The sequence below is a fragment of the Zingiber officinale genome, chromosome 6B (genome assembly GCF_018446385.1).
Source record: "Zingiber officinale cultivar Zhangliang chromosome 6B, Zo_v1.1, whole genome shotgun sequence".
In the NCBI taxonomy this organism is placed as follows: Eukaryota; Viridiplantae; Streptophyta; class Magnoliopsida; order Zingiberales; family Zingiberaceae; genus Zingiber; species Zingiber officinale.
In genome coordinates this window covers 99,193,373-99,214,379 of record NC_055996.1, presented here as the reverse complement: position 1 = coordinate 99,214,379, position 21,007 = coordinate 99,193,373, and the positions used below count along the sequence as shown (strand labels likewise).

The 21,007-nt window shown below is 39.4% G+C and overlaps 1 long non-coding RNA gene across 2 annotated transcripts; it reads right to left on the bottom strand.

Moving 5' to 3' along the window:
* Positions 1-2,200: 2,200 nt before the first annotated feature.
* On the bottom strand, positions 2,201-4,864 carry LOC121988430. 2 transcript variants are annotated; one of them, XR_006114021.1, is made up of 5 exons: positions 4,292-4,864; positions 4,047-4,141; positions 3,770-3,923; positions 2,950-3,057; positions 2,201-2,408 (listed from the first exon to the last, which is right to left on the bottom strand). It is a non-coding gene; the product is annotated as an uncharacterized LOC121988430 (long non-coding RNA). The 2 variants fall into 2 exon arrangements; XR_006114020.1 differs by having other exon boundaries at positions 4,047-4,864.
* Between the last annotated feature and the right edge of the window lie 16,143 nt (positions 4,865-21,007).

The window sequence follows — 21,007 nt, the reverse complement described above, 5'->3', positions numbered from 1 at the left end:
GTTCTAGGAAAACGTACCGATTTCACTGTATAAAATTTTTTGTACAAGTGTCGAACCTTTTCCTTAAATAACCTATTGTGTTATTTAGAAGTTAAATTAGGAATCGCAGACGGAACTTAACATCATTGATTCCAAATTTAACTTATCTGTTCTTAATGGTTTAGATTTGAATCGCAAGCGAAACTTAACACTATTGATTCAAATCCACCTATGTTATTAATTCCATTAAATATTAATTTCTAAAATTGACTTCTAGGACCGCATAGCGAGGCACATAGCCTTCTTGGATATGGGAGCAACCACCACCGCCTAGACAAAGCCTTTAAGGAAAGTTAATATTTAATTTTCTTAAATAACTCTAGGTTAACCAAAAAGAACAATCGAATCACAAATTCAAAAAAGAAGAAAACACAAACTCGAAAAACTAATTTGAAAAACTAGATCTAATGCCTTTTGTGTTTGGAATTCATACAAAGAAAAATAACTAGCATGATGCGGAAAATAATTGCTAATTATACCTTCTCTTTGTAAACTAACGACCTCGAGATCTTCTGCTGTATTCCTCGCCTCGCCTTGGATGTCGTGTGGGCGACGATCCTCCAAGATGAACACCACCCAAAAGCTTCCTTCCTCTTCCTCTAAAATCCGGCCACCGCCACCACCAAGGAAAAGAGAGCAAAGGGAAAAGGAGAAGAAGAAGGGTCGGCCACCACCAAGAGAGACTCCTCCAAGAGAATAAGAATTGTGTCTCATGAAGCCTCCTCACCTCTTCTTTTATAATACTTTCCCAAGGCAAATAAGGGAAGAATTTTTACAAAAATTAAAATCTTCCAAGAGTTTTTCCTTTTCCCTTTTAATTATTCTTTTTCTTTCCTCTTGATTGAATCAATCATCAAAAATAAATTTGATGATTTTATTTTTTTAAACATGGCCGGCCACCTTGCTTGGGCACCAAGCAAGGGTGGCCGGCCCCCATAAGAGGAAAGGAATATTTATTTTTATAAAATTTTACAAGAAGAAACACTCTTATAAAATTTTACAAGCTCTCTTTCCTAAAGTAGGAGTTAAAAAAGGAAAGTTCTAAAAATTAAAACCATGTTTTAAAATTTAAAACTTCTCTTATAAAATTTCCTTTTTTAACATGATTATAGAAAATTTAAATTTTAAAACTTATCTTCCTTTTTTTTCTTAAACCATAAGGATGGTTAAAAAAGGAAAGTTTTAAAACTTTTAAAACTCTCTATTAAAACATGTGCCCTAATTCAAATAAGGAAAGTTTTAAAAATTAAAATCTCTCTTTTAAAACTTATAGTTTTCTACAAAGAGAAGATTTTAAAAATTCAAAACAACCCTCCTTGTTTGAATTATTGTGGTCGGCCCCTACTAGCTTAATCACCAAGCAATAGGGTCGACCCCTTGGAAGAGAATGTGGCCGGCCCTTGCTTGGTCACCAAGCATTGGACTGGCCCCCTTCTTGGACACCAAGATGAGCTTATATTTGGATGGATTTGAGGCTATAATGAGGCTACGACAGGGACCTAGAGGAGAAATTGGTTTTGGCCTTCCGATAAGCTTGAGTATCCCGTGCTCGCCCCGAACACACAACTCAAGTTCATCGATAATAACTCATTCCACTAGAGAGTTATTATCGCACTACCGCACTAATCCCAAATTACATTATGGGCTCCTTCTTATCATGAGTGTGTTAGTCTCCACTACAACAAAAAAGCTAATAGACAACGCTTTTAAAGCGTTATCTTTGTGCCTGAAAAAGCGTTGTTAAAGGCACTGTTGTTAAAAGTCTGCTCAACGACAACGCTTTTAAAGCGTTGTCGTTTGTACCAAAGACAACGCTTTAAAAGCGTTGTCGTTTTATGCAAAGGCAACGTTTTGCAACGCTTTTAAAGCGTTGTTATTTTTTTACAAAGACAACACTTTTTGCAACGCTTTAAAAGCGTTGTCGTTTTAAAGAAAAAAATTATTTAAAAATCATTATTTTTATATTTACGAAACTATTATTTTTCTTTTACCATGTCTAGATTAGAATTTTACATATAATCAACTCAGTTAATGATTTCAAACTCATCAAAATAATAGAAATATGACGTTGAAGTAATATTAGTAATTAATTACATGAGAAGCTAGTAAATATCAAAATTAACACTAATTCTGTTTCAAAGTATATAGTGATATTCACATATAAAACAAAAGAGCACAAAAAATCTATTTTGAACAGCTACAATCTGTTTAGCTAACAATCAGTTTACTGAATACTGAATACTGAAGTAGCCAACAATCTGTTTATTCAAAATAGTACAGTAGTTACTGAATCCAGACGCTTAGTGTACTGATCAATTACTGAATCCAGACGCTCCTTAGTGTACTAATATCGACTGTCTTGTATCCACCTACAAAAGTAGCAATAATATGTTTCAAGTCCATACATGAGCATTACTGAAATATCTTAATGAAGAAACAAACACACGCAATATCTTAATGAAACAAAACAAAACAATCATCATGACTTTCTACCTACCAAACACACGCAATATCTTAATGAAGATTTTCTGTAGCTATTTTGTGCAGTTAGTGCTAAAATGAAGATTACTGGTGGCTTTTCCTAATATTTCTGTTAGTCTAAATGCCCATAGAACCATCGAAGAAAATATGCAAAGCAACATTAGGAAACAATAGACACGTAAAGTACATAGAAAGAGTACTAAAATAAACATGTAGATTGTTAAAAAGATAAAATAAAAATAAAGCACATCTCAGTATTTCTCCATTCTAAAATGCATTCAGTTATTCAAGAAATTTGATGAAAATTTATTAAAAGAGTGATTTCAGTGCTTTCAAACTTAAATCAATCCAAACTCATGGAAGAAAATGCTATAGACATAGTGATCGTTAGAGCCTGATTCAAAAGGGTAGCTTTAAACTAGAACTGACCTGTCATTCCAAGCACTGCTGAAGTTGCAGCTTAAAATCAGTAAGGCCTTCGTGTGTTTTAGAATTTCATCTTCAAGAAGGTGATCAGAGTTTTCCTGAGCAGATGCACTGCAAAAGGCACCTTTGTTCAGTGTTAAGTTGATAGATGGTTTATATCTTCTAGATGCGTACATATATGCATGCGAGCAGCAATGTACAAATGAGATAGCACATCAGTGGAGATTGCCAATTTATTATTTCTGTTCCAGAAATTTTTTTTGTCATATTGAACTGTATTCAAATCTACTATATTAGTCTCTAGACTAACATCAGCCAACTGAATAGGAGTGCACTGGTCAAGAGAAGAACCACTTAAATCCTGATCTAGTGAAGCAAACTGAGATGGGCCCAAGAAACCTATTTCATCACTGCAATAAATAGAAAATCCAAAAAGCGAGATCATTTAAAAGTCAGATCATAACTTAAATGAATAGAAGAATAATTATTTATTATTGCTTTAAATGACACAAATTAAGAAGCATATGAGAAACCAAAGAGCTTGAATAGTCATTATATGATACACAAACCAATATCCCATGAGCCTTTCTTACAAAAATATTGTTTTAAAATTAAAAGAAAAAATATTTAAAGAAATGAAAAGATGGTTGCAAGATCAAAGAAAAGCAAATATTTCAATGGTGATGCTGAGGTGAGCTTTTCTATCATGGTAAAGTTGCTCATGCAGAACCTAGTTTCAATAAAAGAATTACTCATTCTAGTAGCCTTTTTTTTAAATCTTTCATATAGCCATATGGGTGCTGCTGTATCTTAAACAACTTACTAAATCAGTGGGCAATGAAGCATATCTTGTAGAATTGGATCTGTAAAACATTCAGAGAGCTATTCCAGAATTTTTCTCTCGTCTTAGGAAGCCCTTATTGGCTCTAATGTAATCAAACTACCTCCTCCATCAGTTAGAGAACTTTAATATGTGCCTGTGTGAAGAATCTTCATGAATCATGATATAATTGGGAACATAATTTGGTATGGGAAAAACAAAAAGGAAACTACAAAATGCATATATTTTCATAAAGGAAAATGGAACTTAGCAGGCTCACATGAGTTTATCTCCTTCCAATATACCTTCAAATTGCTCCAGTAGAGACATTTCACTTCCTCGTGAGAAACTTGAATCCTTTTCCATTTTCAGTATCTAGAAGATGGAAAAAGAAGTAAGCCAAATTATATTGATTCATCAAAGAAACGATTGTAAAGGCTGAAAACAGAGAGATAATTTGTCTATTCAATTTTCTAATTTTAACAAACAAAATATCAGGACCGCGATGAACTTAGTGTTGCTTACACAATGTGCATTCAGGGAGAAAGGAAGAGAAGGGGAAGAAGAGAAATGAGGGGAGGAGAGAAAGGAGGGAAGGGAGAGGGAGGGAGAGGAAAAAAGAGGGAGAAAGTTGTGTATTCGGATGAAAATAGGGAAAGAATGGAAGGAGGAAAAAGGCCTCTGCTGCACACTGCCCTCTGAAGCTCGCCTGTGCCACCCCGAGGCTCGCCTTGCTTCTCAATCCCACCACCTTCCCTCCCTGAGCCACTGCACGTCCCTCCCGAGCTCACCGACCATCCTCCGCCGCCCGCTCGCCGCCACCTCTCCCGTCTCTACCCTCCCTCCTCGAGCTGCCAAACCTAACTCCCTGGCCGCTGCCGAGATCACCCAAGGCAGTGGCTTCGTGCGGGTATGAGAAAAAAAATCGTATTTCACGCTAGTTGACTCCAAATTGCTTCCGCGGAAACCCTGACAATCAATTTCTCCAAGAGTACACAGCCTTGTTGACGCCCCAGATCTGGAGGCCGGAGAGGAGTTGGATGGAGAAGCCGCATGAGATGAGGAGTTGGGAGAAGGGTTCGGGATCAAAAATGATCGGAAGATAGAAGTTGGGAGAAGGGTTCGGGTTTTCTACTCCTTACCTAAATCCAACGGTTTGTATTAATCAAGATTTAGATCCAACGGTTTGTATTAATCAAGATTTAGATGAGATTTTAAACATAGACAACACTTTTTATAAAACGTTGTTGTAGACACTAAAAATCAATCTAATAGACAACGCTTTTTACGAAGCGTTGTCTTTGACCCGTAAAAATCACTAATAGACAACGGTTTTTAAAAAAGCGATGTCTATTAATAAGAAAATAATGAAATAGACAACGCTTTTCACTAAAAGCGTTGTTAAAAAAAAATAGACAACGCTTTTTATAAAAAGCGTTGTCGTTTAAATGTTGTACAATCCCAATTTTCTTGTAGTGCTCCCTGTGTTTAAGATAACAAATGCCCACTAATTAAGTAAGTTACTGACAACTCACTTAATTAATATCTAGCTCCAAGAGTAGTACCACTCAACTTCATTGTCATGTCGGACTAAGTCCAGCTGCAGGGTTTAACATGACAATCCTTATGAGCTCCTCTTGGGGACATTTTCAACCTAGATAAGTAGGACACAGATTTCTTCTATAATCAACAACACACACTATAAGTAATATCATTTCCTAACTTATCGGGCATATTGATTTATCGAGCTAAACCTCACCCTTTGATAAGTCAAAGAAATAAATATTAAATATATGTGCTTGTTATTATATTAGGATTAAGAGCACAGACTTCCATAATAACTAAGGTCTAGTTCTTTTATTAAGTCAGTACAAAAAGAACTTACCTAAATGGTCCTACTCAATACACTTAGAGTGTACCAGTCTAATTTATTAATCAAGATAAACTAATACTTAATTACACTACGACTATTCCGATGGTTTGTTCCTTTCCATCTTAGTCGTGAGCAACTGTTTATAATTTATAAAGAACTGTCTGTTGGTGCAGTTAGCACTAACGATTTAACCCAGGTTTTGATGAATGACAAATCAGGTTAAGTTAGTTTATTGTTGTCTGACACTTTGATCGAGTGTGCAGGAGAAGTCCAGACAGGTCGACGGGCTGACCGGATGTCTGGCACGAAGCCCAGCTAGGTCGACGGGCTGACCGGATAGCTGGCACGAAGTCCAAGCGGGTCGACGGGCTGACCGGACGCTTAGGCACGAAGCCCAGCTAGGTCGACGGGCTGACCGGATAGCTGGCACGAAGTCCAGACGGGTCGACGGGCTGACCGGACGTCTGGCAGGTAAGTAAGGTAAGTCACTAGAGGGGAGTGACTGCGAGGACGCGTTCCCGGGAAGGAAACATTAGGCGTCGATCCGGCTTAGATCCATTTCGGATATCTAAGTCGAGATCGTGACTAGATTCCGGTCTCGGAAAGACGGAATCTAAGTCATACTCTTTTCTTGTTAAATCATATTACTGTACTAACAATCTGTTTTGCAGGTTATAATTATAAATTTGCCTCTGCAGGAAAGGAAGTTTCTGGAAATAGGAGGTTCGGGCACCCGGAAGGGATCCGGGCGCCCGGAGGTGAATTTTATCCAGGCCGAGTCGTCGCCACGTGGAGTTCGCTGATTAGACCTGCCACGTCGCACCAGGGCGCCCGGAAGGGATCCAGGCGCCCGGAGCAACATATAAAAGAAGCCCCAGGGGTGGAGCTTCAATAACAACCGAGAACTCTTCGACTGCTTGCTCTGCTACTCTACGCTCCTGCGACGCTAACAAAGCTCCGACAAAGTGCTCCTTCTTCTTTGGTTAACTTTCTTGTCGGTATCACTTTATTTCCATTAGCATTTCTGTACCTTAATTTGTAATAGTATTTCAAATTGCTAGTGAATTGCCCAACGAAAGTACTAAGGAGTACGGGCCTTCGAGTAGGAGTCGTCACAGGCTTCGAACGAAGTAAAAAAACACCTTGTTCAATTTGCCTAAGTTTTTTATTATTCCGCTGCGCTTAACTTGTAACGACCCGGCCCTCTTGGCCCATTTGGCGGCCCATTTGGCGACCTCTCATGTCGTCGACCGTCGGCCCTTATGTCATCGGCCCATTTGGCGACCTCTCATGTCGTCGACCGACGACCCTTGGCCGTGCCGTTACAAGAACAACTTCAGGAGCTGCTTGACAAAGGCTTCATCCGCCCTAGTCATTCACCATGGGGAGCTCCTGTGTTGTTCGTCAAGAAAAAGGACGGATCTATGCGGATGTGCATAGATTATAGGGCTCTGAATCAAGTGACCATCAAGAACAAGTATCCCTTCCCAGGATCGACGACTTATTTGATCAGTTGAGAGGGGCAACAGTGTTCTCCAAGATAGACCTACGCTCTGGGTACCATCAGTTGAAAGTGAAGGAGAGTGATATACCCAGAACAGCTTTCAGGACCAGATACGGACACTACGAATTCGTAGTCATGCCTTTTGGTGTGACTAATGCACCTACAGTCTTCATGGACTTGATGAATAGAGTGTTCAGGGAATACCTTGACAAGTTTGTCATTGTGTTCATCGACGACATTCTAATCTATTCAAGGACCCCAGAGGAGCATGACACGCACTTGAGAATAGTTCTGCAGACCCTTCAACAAAAGCAGCTCTATGCTAAATTCTCAAAGTGTGAATTCTGGAGCAGTGGCATTTCTAGGTCACATAATTTCTAAAGAAGGCATTCAAGTGGATCCACCAAAATAGAAGCAACAACTGGAGCAGACCCAAGAACGCCAGGAGATCGAAGCCCCTTGTAGGTATTACAGAAAATTCGTGGAGGACTTTTCTAGGATAACCTCTCCACTTATAGCCCCGACTAGAAAGAACAAGAAGTTTGAATGGTCGACAAATGTGAGCGAGTTTCCAAGAGCCGAAAAGAGATCGACCAAGGCTCCCATTCCGACTGCTCCAAAGTGACAAGAGTTTTGACATCTACAGTGATGCTTCCAAGATGGCCTAAGAGCTGTACTCATGCAGGAAGGAAAAGTGATAGCTTATGCTTTCGACAACTCAAATATTATGAAAAGAACTACCCCACCTATGATCTTGAGGCGGTGGTCTTTGCACTAAAACTCGCGCCATTATTTGTATGGCGCAGAATTTTCACAGACCATCGAGTCTTAAGTACTTCTTCACCGAAGGACTTAAACATGAGACAGCAGGTGGCCGGAGTTGGTCAAAGATTACGACCGTAAATCCTCTACCACCTGTGCAAAGCTAATAAAGTGGCGATGCACTAAGGTAAAATCCAAGCATCCCCGATGTCCCCGCTCATCATTAGCCCCGCCACAATGTATGAGTTATCGATTTGGACTTGAAATTATTTATGGGCAATTCTGCATTGACCTTAGAGTCAACCCTACTCGAGGATATACAGAGAAAGCAAAGAAGATCCCGATATCCAAAAGATCAAGCAAGGGATACGGAAGAAGGAAATTCAGGTTTAAGTTCGACGATGGAATTCTTTATCTCTTTGTTCTCAATGATGAAGAGCTGAGAAAGGAAATTTTGGAAGAAGCTCATAGTACACCTTATTCCATGCATCCTGGTTCTACCAAGATGTATCAAGACGTGAAACAAAGGTCCGGACTCAAAAGAGATGTAGCTAAATATGATTACATGTCGACATGTCAGAGGGTCAGCGAACACCGGAGACCAGGAGGAGTTCTACAACCTCTTCCAATACCAGAGTGGAAGTGGGAAGACATATCCATAGACTTTATAGTAGGTCTCCCAAGAACCACAAATGGATATGATGCGATATGGGTGATAGTGGACAGATTGACCAAGTCTGCTCATTTTCTAGCCATCAGGGTGTCTCACTCTATAGAGCAGTTGGCACAGCTGTATGTTAAAGAGGTGATCAGACTTCACGGAGTTCCTAAATCTATTGTTTCTGATAGAGATGGGCGCTTCACCTCTCACTTTTGGGAGTGTATTCAGACTGCACTAGGCACCAAACTCAAGTTCAGCACAGCTTTCCATCCTCAGACTGATGGACAGACAAAGCGAGTAAATCAGATTCTAGAAGATATGCTCAGAGCTTGTGCACTAGATTTCAAGGGAAGTTGGTGCAAGTACTTGTGCTTAGCTGAATTCAACAACTATCGGGCCACCATCAAGATAGCTCCTTATGAGGCATTGTAGGAAGTGCAGATCACCCATTTGCTGGCAAGAAGGTGAAAAGAGAGATGGAAGTGAACTGGGCATTCAGACAGAGCCGATAGATGAGACTACTCGGGCATCCGTAAGATCGACAGAGGATCGAGACCGCTGCAGGATGTAAGAGTTATCGACACGCCGTAGGCCACTGGAATTCCAAGTAGGAGACCCAGTCTTTCTTAAGGTCGCTCCTATGAAGGGAGTGATGAGATTTGGCAAGAAGGGCAAATTAAGTCCTCGTTGTGTAGGACCTTACCTGATCACAGAAAGGATTAGGAAAGTAGCTTACAAGCTGGATTTACCACAAGACATGTCAACAATACACAATGTATTTCATGTCTCCATGCTAAAGAAGTGTCTCCATGACCCGAGCCAAGTGATTTAGCCTCAGTCAGTGCAGATCCAAGAGGATCTTAGTTATGAGAGTAGACCTACACAGACAGAGCAGTCAAGAGACTAAGAAGCAAAGAAGTGCCACTAGGGAAGGTTATCTGGCAGAACCAGAAGCACGAGGAAGTCACTTGGGAGCGGGAGGACAGTATGAGACAGAAGTATCCAGAGCTATTCTAAGTTCGAGGACGAACTTTTTATAAGGTATGGGGGATTGTAACGACCCAATTTTCCCTATTTCAAGTTCTAAAAGTCCATAAAAATATTTGGAAATACCTTTAAAATATTCTAGAGATTTTTAGAAATTTTTAGAATATTTTTACGTAATTTTTGGAGTTCGTTTGGTATTTTTACCAAGAGAAAGAAGTTTAAAAAAAAAAGAAAAGAAATATGTTGAAGCCAGGTTTTGAACCCACGATCTCCGACCGGACTGACCCAAGCAAAACCGGCCCAACCAGCTGAGCTGCACGGTTTTTTGTTAATCATATATGGAGCGATGTATATTTAACTGGTAGTTAGGAACAGTAAAATAAATTGGAAATAAAAGGGACGCGGCTGAGAATCGAAGCACAAACCTCTGGCTTCGAGCAAAGCCCAGCGGACCAACTGGACTAGCGATCGTTGCTAATTAAATAGGCAGCGGCAAATATATAAGCTATAGTTGGAACAAAAAATAACTCTAGTTATAAGAAGAGGATTTAGGTTTCCCGAAACCTAATTTCTTTCTCACCTCTTCTCACGCGGCGCCGGCGATTCCTCTCGGGCAGAAACGAAGCCGCGGCTAGGGCTTCGTCTCCGGCGGCCGGCGAGCACTTTTCTCCAAGAGCTCTTCACACCGTTGAGATCCTCTCGTCGAGGAGAGGTTGTGGGCACGAGGAGGAGCCGAAAGTCGAGCTACCGAAACCCTAGAACCTCTCTTTCTCGGTTGTAAGTCCAAGAAAACGAAGGTAAGTGCTTCCTCACCTGCAGTAGGATAGCTCCGAGATTTATTCCTTGTTCTTTTTTCCTTGTTCCCGAAAGCTTTTGGACAGCTTGAGGGTGCTTGGCATTTTTGATCGGATTCTATGCTACTTAGTTTCATGCTTTGTGATAATAATGGAATAAATGTCTCCCTTGATGTTGGTAATGCTGGCTAGATTCTGTTGAATACCATCAGGATGCTTATAATGAAATTGATGGCTATGGAGAGTTTAGAAACGTGATGGCAACGGTGATAAGATCATTAGGAAGAAAAAAAAAGAAATATCCTATAGCATTTTAAGGTTAAGTGTTTACTCAATTTTGTACTATCATGTATTCCTTCTTGTGAGAACCATTGGTACAATTCTCAAGTTAAGGATTGAACTACAGAGTTCGCAACTGAGCATATAAATTAACTCAAACCTCAAGGTGATAACCATGGCTAAAAGGGTTATAAGATGTTATAATGTCTCTGTTTGGATTCAATTAAAAGGTTTATAAGGAATATGGTATTTACTGATTGAAATAGTAATTTTTATGATAGTATTTAAATATCTGATTTTTTTGTTTAAGGCCAGCATTCTAGTTTTGGTTTATGAAGAGTGCTTTAATATTGAAAACTTGGAATCTTCTTTGATCCGTATCAACCTTAATGAGCAATGATCAGTTTGTTTTGTTTACTGAGGTGGATACTTCCTTGTTTAACATTTAAGTCATTAATTCCAAGCACGTGTGTGATTTGTATACGGAATAAGTCCAAGGGGTCATGCAAAGTCAATCAATATTTGCCTATATTATGAACAAGAGAAGAAGAACATGACTTTCAGTTTTGCTTGATTTTGAAACATGTTTTGTTTACTTCACCAGTAGCTTCCATTGCTATTAGACAAGCATATTTTCTTATTGCGGTTAGACAAGCAGATTTTCTTATTGCTTTGCTTAGTTTTCTGTATATATATGCAATGAACTTGAATAGCATGTGTTCAATATATAGTTTTAGTTTTTATAGATATGCAATGAACATGGATAGCATGTATTTATAGTATTTTAGAATTTTGTTAACAAAGCATGCAGAATTTGTTTAGGATAGTATGCAGTTTAGATTTAAGTTTCTTTACTACCTCATTTAGCATGAACAGATCTACTTTTGGTTTTAGTTATGATCCTCTACTAAATTACCAAAAGATAAGTAAAAGAAAGATAAAGAAAAGAAAGAAAAAGGCTAAAGCCTTAAGTAAGATTCCGAAGTCAAGACTTTAGGGATTTTGGCACACAAGGTGCTTATTAAAATGCCAAGACATTTTATTATAAGAAGTATTTAAAGATAAAAAGTATTTTACTTTTAAAGGGCATGTACCGGACACAAGGTCCAAGGGATGGGCTCCAAGATGCCCCTAGGCACAAGGCCTAGAAGTACCTTAGTAGTTTCGGGATTAGCTACCTCGACTCTTATTAAGGATGCGCGCAAATTGGTAAAATACCAAAGTAGTACAATGCCGGGCCCAAGAGAAGTTGATTATTATTTTGAAGTATAAAAGTAAAAGTTTTTGGAAACAAATGAAACAAACATCAAATATGTTTAGAATTAGAAAGTTTAGCTTCTTGTTATTTGAAGCATGCAGTATCAGTTTTCATTTGCTTCCTTATGAGTTTATTTGAGAATGACTATATGTCTTATCATTTAGTTGATTTCTTGCTATTAGATTATTTAGCATGATTAGCTTTATTTGCTTTTCAGCATGCAGTTATAGTTTTATTCTTGTATAGCATGAGTAGCTTTACATGTTAGCTTTTCAGTTAATATGATTTCTATGCTATTTATGAGCATGATTACATGTTTAGTATTTCAGTTAATCTGATTTATTTACTAGTAGATGAGCATGAGTAGCTTTCTTCTAAGCATTCAGATTTAGCATGTTTTTCGTTATATACATGCATATCGAGTTTTTGTGAGTAGGCAAGCACTTACTAAGCTTTTAGCTTATAGATACTACTTTCCTCCTACTGCAGATAAAGGAAAAGCTAAAGTATGAAAGGAAGGCGACAAGGTGGTGGTGATGAAGGTGTGTGATGGCTGGACTATGGAGAGATCATGAGTTTGCTAAGGAAACTGTCAAGACTCCTTCTTTGGAGTTTTCTTTCAGTTATTAAATTGATAGAGATTGTTTTAGTAGTTTCCCTTTGTCTATGTTAAGTTTATTCCGCATTGTAGTTGAGTTATTTCCTATTGTTGGAGTTCTTTTGTTTACTATTGCTAGGATAGTTTATTTTTAGTTATATATAAACTGCGTGGTGATGTTATTGCTTTGTATATGTATGTACTTATGATTATTGTCACCGGTACAGGGGAGATTCTGTCGAAATTTTTCGGTTGAGTTTTCCTAGAGATTTTTAATAAACCGGTTAAGTAGAGTAGTAGATAAGTAACGGTTACTCTTAGAGAGTAGTAGTAGTAGTAAGAAGGGTGGTCGTTACAGTTGGTATCAGAGCAGTTCCCATTCTCCAGCATCACACACATCAGCATCAACCTTGCCGTCTTCAAGTAAGAAAGTTTTTAAGTTCTTTCTTTATTGCTTTCCTTATTATTAACTGCAGTACTGAGTAATTGCTTATGAGTGCTTAAGTAAGATAGAAGTTACTGTTTCTCCTTTCTTGATTTATACATATGTTTGTTTAGAAAGCATAGAGAAGTTAGAAAGGATAGAGAAGATATCAAGCCTTTTCTTTGCATAACTAGATGTTAAGAAGAGGATATCCCTGCACCGTTCGTACTGAGAACCAAGATCAGGTGAACGAAGAGCTTAGATCAATTGAGCCCAATCTCTCTGAAGTTCTTGCCCAACTCCAGAGACAAGTAGTAGAGCAGCAACAAGTGATTGTCAACTAGATGGCCAATCAGAAGCCAGCTCCTCCCACTCCCCCAACCATTAATGTGGAGATCCCAGGGGTGACTGAAGTCCCATCAGTTGCCTTGGAAGTCGCCACAACACCTAGAAGACAAGAAGCATACCTCATCCAGTGGCTGAAACTGAAACCAGAAAGTCGAGCCCTGGGGTGCCCAGGCTTGGTCAAGACACTTGAGAGCACAATGGAGCTTCTTGACTGACAAGAAGTCGAGAAGGGTAAGTGTGCCTCTTTCGCCTATCTGGAGGTGCTCGTATGTAGTGGGAGCGAGTTAGAGTAAGAGAGCATCAACCGGATGAACTAGGTTGACTTTGAGATAGAGTTTTACTAAGAGTTCTTCCGCCAACGGATCACCAATAAATATTATGAGGAGTTTATAAAATTTAGACCAGGTGACCTACCAGTAGAAGAAGCGGTTAAAAGATTTAACAGGCTAGCTCACCTTTGCCTAGAGTTAATAAGTACAGAGAAAGAACGAGTCAGACTGACGCTCCGAATGCCGAGACCAGAAAGGACACCTAATGTGAGTAGTGAAACTCACCGACCATAGATTGGTGAAGAACTCTGAACAGCAATAAGGCACAACAAACGCAACACAAGCCAGTCAAAATAGAAGACAAGACAGTGGGGAAATAGAGACCCCAGTCAAGTAATCAGAACTAGAAGGATAAAGATAACAAAAAAGACCCAAGCAGGAAAACGTTCGGGTAGTCTGTGAATATTCAGAGGTATTTCTAGAAGAGTTACCTGGACTACCTCCCAACAGAGAAGTGGAGCCAATTTCAAAAGCTTCGTACCGAATTTCTCTAACAGAGCTAAACGAGTTACAAGAACAACTTCAGGAGCTGCTTGACAAAGGCTTCATCCGCCCTAGTCATTCACCATGGGGAGCTCCTGTGTTGTTCGTCAAGAAAAAGGACGGATCTATGCGGATGTGCATAGATTATAGGGCTCTGAATCAAGTGACCATCAAGAACAAGTATCCCTTCCCAGGATCGACGACTTATTTGATCAGTTGAGAGGGGCAACAGTGTTCTCCAAGATAGACCTACGCTCTGGGTACCATCAGTTGAAAGTGAAGGAGAGTGATATACCCAGAACAGCTTTCAGGACCAGATACGGACACTACGAATTCGTAGTCATGCCTTTTGGTGTGACTAATGCACCTACAGTCTTCATGGACTTGATGAATAGAGTGTTCAGGGAATACCTTGACAAGTTTGTCATTGTGTTCATCGACGACATTCTAATCTATTCAAGGACCCCAGAGGAGCATGACACGCACTTGAGAATAGTTCTGCAGACCCTTCAACAAAAGCAGCTCTATGCTAAATTCTCAAAGTGTGAATTCTGGTTGGAGCAGGTGGCATTTCTAGGTCACATAATTTCTAAAGAAGGCATTCAAGTGGATCCAGCCAAAATAGAAGCAGTCAACAACTGGAGCAGACCCAAGAACGCCAGGGAGATCAGAAGCTCCCTTGGTCTAGCCGGGTATTATAGAAAATTCGTGGAGGACTTTTCTAGGATAACCTCTCCACTTATAGCCCTGACTAGAAAGAACAAGAAGTTTGAATGGTCAGACAAATGTGAGCAGAGTTTCCAAGAGCTGAAAAAGAGACTGACCAGTGCTCCCATTCTGACTGTTCCAGAAAGTGACAAGAGTTTTGACATCTACAGTGATGCTTCCAAGATGGGCCTAAGAGCTGTACTCATGCAGGAAGGAAAAGTGATAGCTTATGCTTTCAGACAACTCAAATATTATGAAAAGAACTACCCCACTCATGATCTTGATGGCAATGTGGTCTTTGACTAAAACTCCGCGCCATTATTAGTATGGCGTCTGAATTTTCACTGCACCATCGTAGTCTTAAGTACTTCTTCACCCAAGGACTTAAACACGAGACAGGCAGGTGGCTGGAGTGTTGGGATTACGATGAAATCCTCTACCACCCAGCAAAGCTAATAAAGTGGCGATGCACTAAGGTAAAATCCGCATCCCCGATGTCCCCGCCATCATTAGCCCCGCCACAATGTAAGGAGTTATCGATTTGGACTTGAAATTATTTATGGGCAACTTTCATTGACCTTAGAGTCAACCCTACTCGAGGATATACAGAGAAAGAAGTGAAGATCCCGATATCCAAAAGATCAAGCAAGGATAGAAGAAGGAAATTGAGTTTCGAGTATCGACTGGAATTCTTTATCGTGAGTCGCCTTTGTGTTCCCGAAGAGTCGAGAAAGGAAATTTGGAAGAAGCTCATAAGACACCTTATTCCATGCATCCTGGTTCTACCAAGATGTATCAAGACGTGAAACAAAGATTCTGGTGGTCTGGACTCAAAAGAGATGTAGCTAAATATGTCAGTACCTGCCTGACATGTCAGAGGGTCAAAGCAGAACACCAGAGACCGGGAGGAGTTCTACAACCTCTTCCAATACCAGAGTGGAAGTGGGAAGACATATCCATAGACTTTATAGTAGGTCTCCCAAGAACCACAAATGGATATGATGCGATATGGGTGATAGTGGGATGATCACCAAGTCCGCCATTTTCTAGCCATCGTGGTGTCTCACTCTATAGCGATTGCACAGTTGTATGTTAAAGAGGTGATCGACTTCACGGAGTTCCTAAATCTATTGTTTCGATAGATGGGCGCCACCTCTCACTTTGGGAGTGTATTCAGATCGCACTAGGCACCAAACTCGTTCAAGATGCCTTTCCATCCTCGATCACGGATGCATAAAGCGAGTAAATCAGATTCTAGAAGATATGCTCAGAGCTTGTGCACTAGATTTCAAGGGAAGTTGGTGCAAGTACTTGTGCTTAGCTGAATTTGCCTACAACAACAGCTATCAGGCCACCATCAAGATAGCTCCTTATGAGGCATTGTATGGCAGGAAGTGCAGATCACCCATTTGCTGGCAAGAAGCAGGTGAAAGAAGAGAGATGGAAGTGGAACTGGGCATTCAGACAGAGCTGATAGATGAGACTACTCAGGCTATCCAGAAGATCAGACAGAGGATTGAGACTGCCCAGAGTAGACAGAAGAGTTATGCTGACACACGCCGTAGGCCACTGGAATTCCAAGTAGGAGACCCAGTCTTTCTTAAGGTCGCTCCTATGAAGGGAGTGATGAGATTTGGCAAGAAGGGCAAATTAAGTCCTCGTTGTGTAGGACCTTACCTGATCACAGAAAGGATTAGGAAAGTAGCTTACAAGCTGGATTTACCACAAGACATGTCAACAATACACAATGTATTTCATGTCTCCATGCTAAAGAAGTGTCTCCATGACCCGAGCCAAGTGATTTAGCCTCAGTCAGTGCAGATCCAAGAGGATCTTAGTTATGAGAGTAGACCTACACAGATAGTGGACAGAGCAAAAGAAGTGCCACTAGGGAAGGTTATCTGGCAGAACCAGAAGCACGAGGAAGTCACTTGGGAGCGGGAGGACAGTATGAGACAGAAGTATCCAGAGCTATTCTAAGTTCGAGGACGAACTTTTTATAAGGTATGGGGGATTGTAACGACCCAATTTTCCCTATTTCAAGTTCTAAAAGTCCATAAAAATATTTGGAAATACCTTTAAAATATTCTAGAGATTTTTAGAAATTTTTAGAATATTTTTACGTAATTTTTGGAGTTCGTTTGGTATTTTTACCAAGAGAAAGAAGTTTAAAAAAAAAAGAAAAGAAATATGTTGAAGCCAGGTTTTGAACCCACGATCTCCGACCGGACTGACCCAAGCAAAACCGGCCCAACCAGCTGAGCTGCACGGTTTTTTGTTAATCATATATGGAGCGATGTATATTTAACTGGTAGTTAGGAACAGTAAAATAAATTGGAAATAAAAGGGACGCGGCTGAGAATCGAAGCACAAACCTCTGGCTTCGAGCAAAGCCCAGCGGACCAACTGGACTAGCGATCGTTGCTAATTAAATAGGCAGCGGCAAATATATAAGCTATAGTTGGAACCAAAAATAACTCTAGTTATAAGAAGAGGATTTAGGTTTCCCGAAACCTAATTTCTTTCTCACCTCTTCTCACGCGGCGTCGGCGATTCCTCTCGGGCAGAAACGAAGCCGCGGCTAGGGCTTCGTCTCCGGCGGCCGGCGAGCACTTTTCTCCAAGAGCTCTTCACACCGTTGAGATCCTCTCGTCGAGGAGAGGTTGTGGGCACGAGGAGGAGCCGAAAGTCGAGCTACCGAAACCCTAGAACCTCTCTTTCTCGGTTGTAAGTCCAAGAAAACGAAGGTAAGTGCTTCCTCACCTGCAGTAGGATAGCTCCGAGATTTATTCCTTGTTCTTTTTTCCTTGTTCCCGAAAGCTTTTGGACAGCTTGAGGGTGCTTGGCATTTTTGATCGGATTCTATGCTACTTAGTTTCATGCTTTGTGATAATAATGGAATAAATGTCTCCCTTGATGTTGGTAATGCTGGCTAGATTCTGTTGAATACCATCAGGATGCTTATAATGAAATTGATGGCTATGGAGAGTTTAGAAACGTGATGGCAACGGTGATAAGATCATTAGGAAGAAAAAAAAAGAAATATCCTATAGCATTTTAAGGTTAAGTGTTTACTCAATTTTGTACTATCATGTATTCCTTCTTGTGAGAACCATTGGTACAATTCTCAAGTTAAGGATTGAACTACAGAGTTCGCAACTGAGCATATAAATTAACTCAAACCTCAAGGTGATAACCATGGCTAAAAGGGTTATAAGATGTTATAATGTCTCTGTTTGGATTCAATTAAAAGGTTTATAAGGAATATGGTATTTACTGATTGAAATAGTAATTTTTATGATAGTATTTAAATATCTGATTTTTTTGTTTAAGGCCAGCATTCTAGTTTTGGTTTATGAAGAGTGCTTTAATATTGAAAACTTGGAATCTTCTTTGATCCGTATCAACCTTAATGAGCAATGATCAGTTTGTTTTGTTTACTGAGGTGGATACTTCCTTGTTTAACATTTAAGTCATTAATTCCAAGCACGTGTGTGATTTGTATACGGAATAAGTCCAAGGGGTCATGCAAAGTCAATCAATATTTGCCTATATTATGAACAAGAGAAGAAGAACATGACTTTCAGTTTTGCTTGATTTTGAAACATGTTTTGTTTACTTCACCAGTAGTTTCCATTGCTATTAGACAAGCATATTTTCTTATTGCAGTTAGACAAGCAGATTTTCTTATTGCTTTGCTTAGTTTTCTGTATATATATGCAATGAACTTGAATAGCATGTGTTCAATATATAGTTTTAGTTTTTATAGATATGCAATGAACATGGATAGCATGTATTTATAGTATTTTAGAATTTTGTTAACAAAGCATGCAGAATTTGTTTAGGATAGTATGCAGTTTAGATTTAAGTTTCTTTACTACCTCATTTAGCATGAACAGATCTACTTTTGGTTTTAGTTATGATCCTCTACTAAATTACCAAAAGATAAGTAAAAGAAAGATAAAGAAAAGAAAGAAAAAGGCTAAAGCCTTAAGTAAGATTCCGAAGTCAAGACTTTAGGGATTTTGGCACACAAGGTGCTTATTAAAATGCCAAGACATTTTATTATAAGAAGTATTTAAAGATAAAAAGTATTTTACTTTTAAAGGGCATGTACCGGACACAAGGTCCAAGGGATGGGCTCCAAGATGCCCCTAGGCACAAGGCCTAGAAGTACCTTAGTAGTTTCGGGATTAGCTACCTCGACTCTTATTAAGGATGCGCGCAAATTGGTAAAATACCAAAGTAGTACAATGCCGGGCCCAAGAGAAGTTGATTATTATTTTGAAGTATAAAAGTAAAAGTTTTTGGAAACAAATGAAACAAACATCAAATATGTTTAGAATTAGAAAGTTTAGCTTCTTGTTATTTGAAGCATGCAGTATCAGTTTTCATTTGCTTCCTTATGAGTTTATTTGAGCATGACTATATGTCTTATCATTTAGTTGATTTCTTGCTATTAGATTATTTAGCATGATTAGCTTTATTTGCTTTTCAGCATGCAGTTATAGTTTTATTCTTGTATAGCATGAGTAGCTTTACATGTTAGCTTTTCAGTTAATATGATTTCTATGCTATTTATGAGCATGATTACATGTTTAGTATTTCAGTTAATCTGATTTATTTACTAGTAGATGAGCATGAGTAGCTTTCTTCTAAGCATTCAGATTTAGCATGTTTTTCGTTATATACATGCATATCGAGTTTTTGTGAGTAGGCAAGCACTTACTAAGCTTTTAGCTTATAGATACTACTTTCCTCCTACTGCAGATAAAGGAAAAGCTAAAGTATGAAAGGAAGGCGACAAGGTGGTGATGATGAAGGTGTGTGATGGCTGGACTATGGAGAGATCATGAGTTTGCTAAGGAAACTGTCAAGACTCCTTCTTTGGAGTTTTCTTTCAGTTATTAAATTGATAGAGATTGTTTTAGTAGTTTCCCTTTGTCTATGTTAAGTTTATTCCGCATTGTAGTTGAGTTATTTCCTATTGTTGGAGTTCTTTTGTTTACTATTGCTAGGATAGTTTATTTTTAGTTATATATAAACTGCGTGGTGATGTTATTGCTTTGTATATGTATGTACTTATGATTATTGTCACCGGTACAGGGGAGATTCTGTCGAAATTTTTCGGTTGAGTTTTCCTAGAGATTTTTAATAAACCGGTTAAGTAGAGTAGTAGATAAGTAACGGTTACTCTTAGAGAGTAGTAGTAGTAGTAAGAAGGGTGGTCGTTACAACTATACCTCTCCAGCATCACACACATCAGCATCAACCTTGCCGTCTTCAAGTAAGAAAGTTTTTAAGTTCTTTCTTTATTGCTTTCCTTATTATTAACTGCAGTACTGAGTAATTGCTTATGAGTGCTTAAGTAAGATAGAAGTTACTGTTTCTCCTTTCTTGATTTATACATATGTTTGTTTAGAAAGCATAGAGAAGTTAGAAAGGATAGAGAAGATATCAAGCCTTTTCTTTGCATAACTAGATGTTAAGAAGAGGATATCCCTGCACCGTTCGTACTGAGAACCAAGATCAGGTGAACGAAGAGCTTAGATCAATTGAGCCCAATCTCTCTGAAGTTCTTGCCCAACTCCAGAGACAAGTAGTAGAGCAGCAACAAGTGATTGTCAACTAGATGGCCAATCAGAAGCCAGCTCCTCCCACTCCCCCAACCATTAATGTGGAGATCCCAGGGGTGACTGAAGTCCCATCAGTTGCCTTGGAAGTCGCCACAACACCTAGAAGACAAGAAGCATACCTCATCCAGTGGCTGAAACTGAAACCAGAAAGTCGAGCCCTGGGGTGCCCAGGCTTGGTCAAGACACTTGAGAGCACAATGGAGCTTCTTGACTGACAAGAAGTCGAGAAGGGTAAGTGTGCCTCTTTCTGCCTATCTGGAGGTGCTCGTATGTAGTGGGAGCGAGTTAGGAGTAAGAGAGCAGTCAACCAGATGAACTAGGTTGACTTTGAGATAGAGTTTTACTAAGAGTTCTTCTGCCAACGGATCACCAATAAATATTATGAGGAGTTTATAAAATTTAGACCAGGTGACCTACCAGTAGAAGAAGCAGTTAAAAGATTTAACAGGCTAGCTCACCTTTGCCTAGAGTTAATAAGTACAGAGAAAGAACGAGTCAGACGAATGCTGAGACCAGAAAGGACACCTAATGTGAGTAGTGAAACTCACCGACCATAGATTGGTGAAGAGCTGGTCAGCAGGGCATTAGTGAGCACTA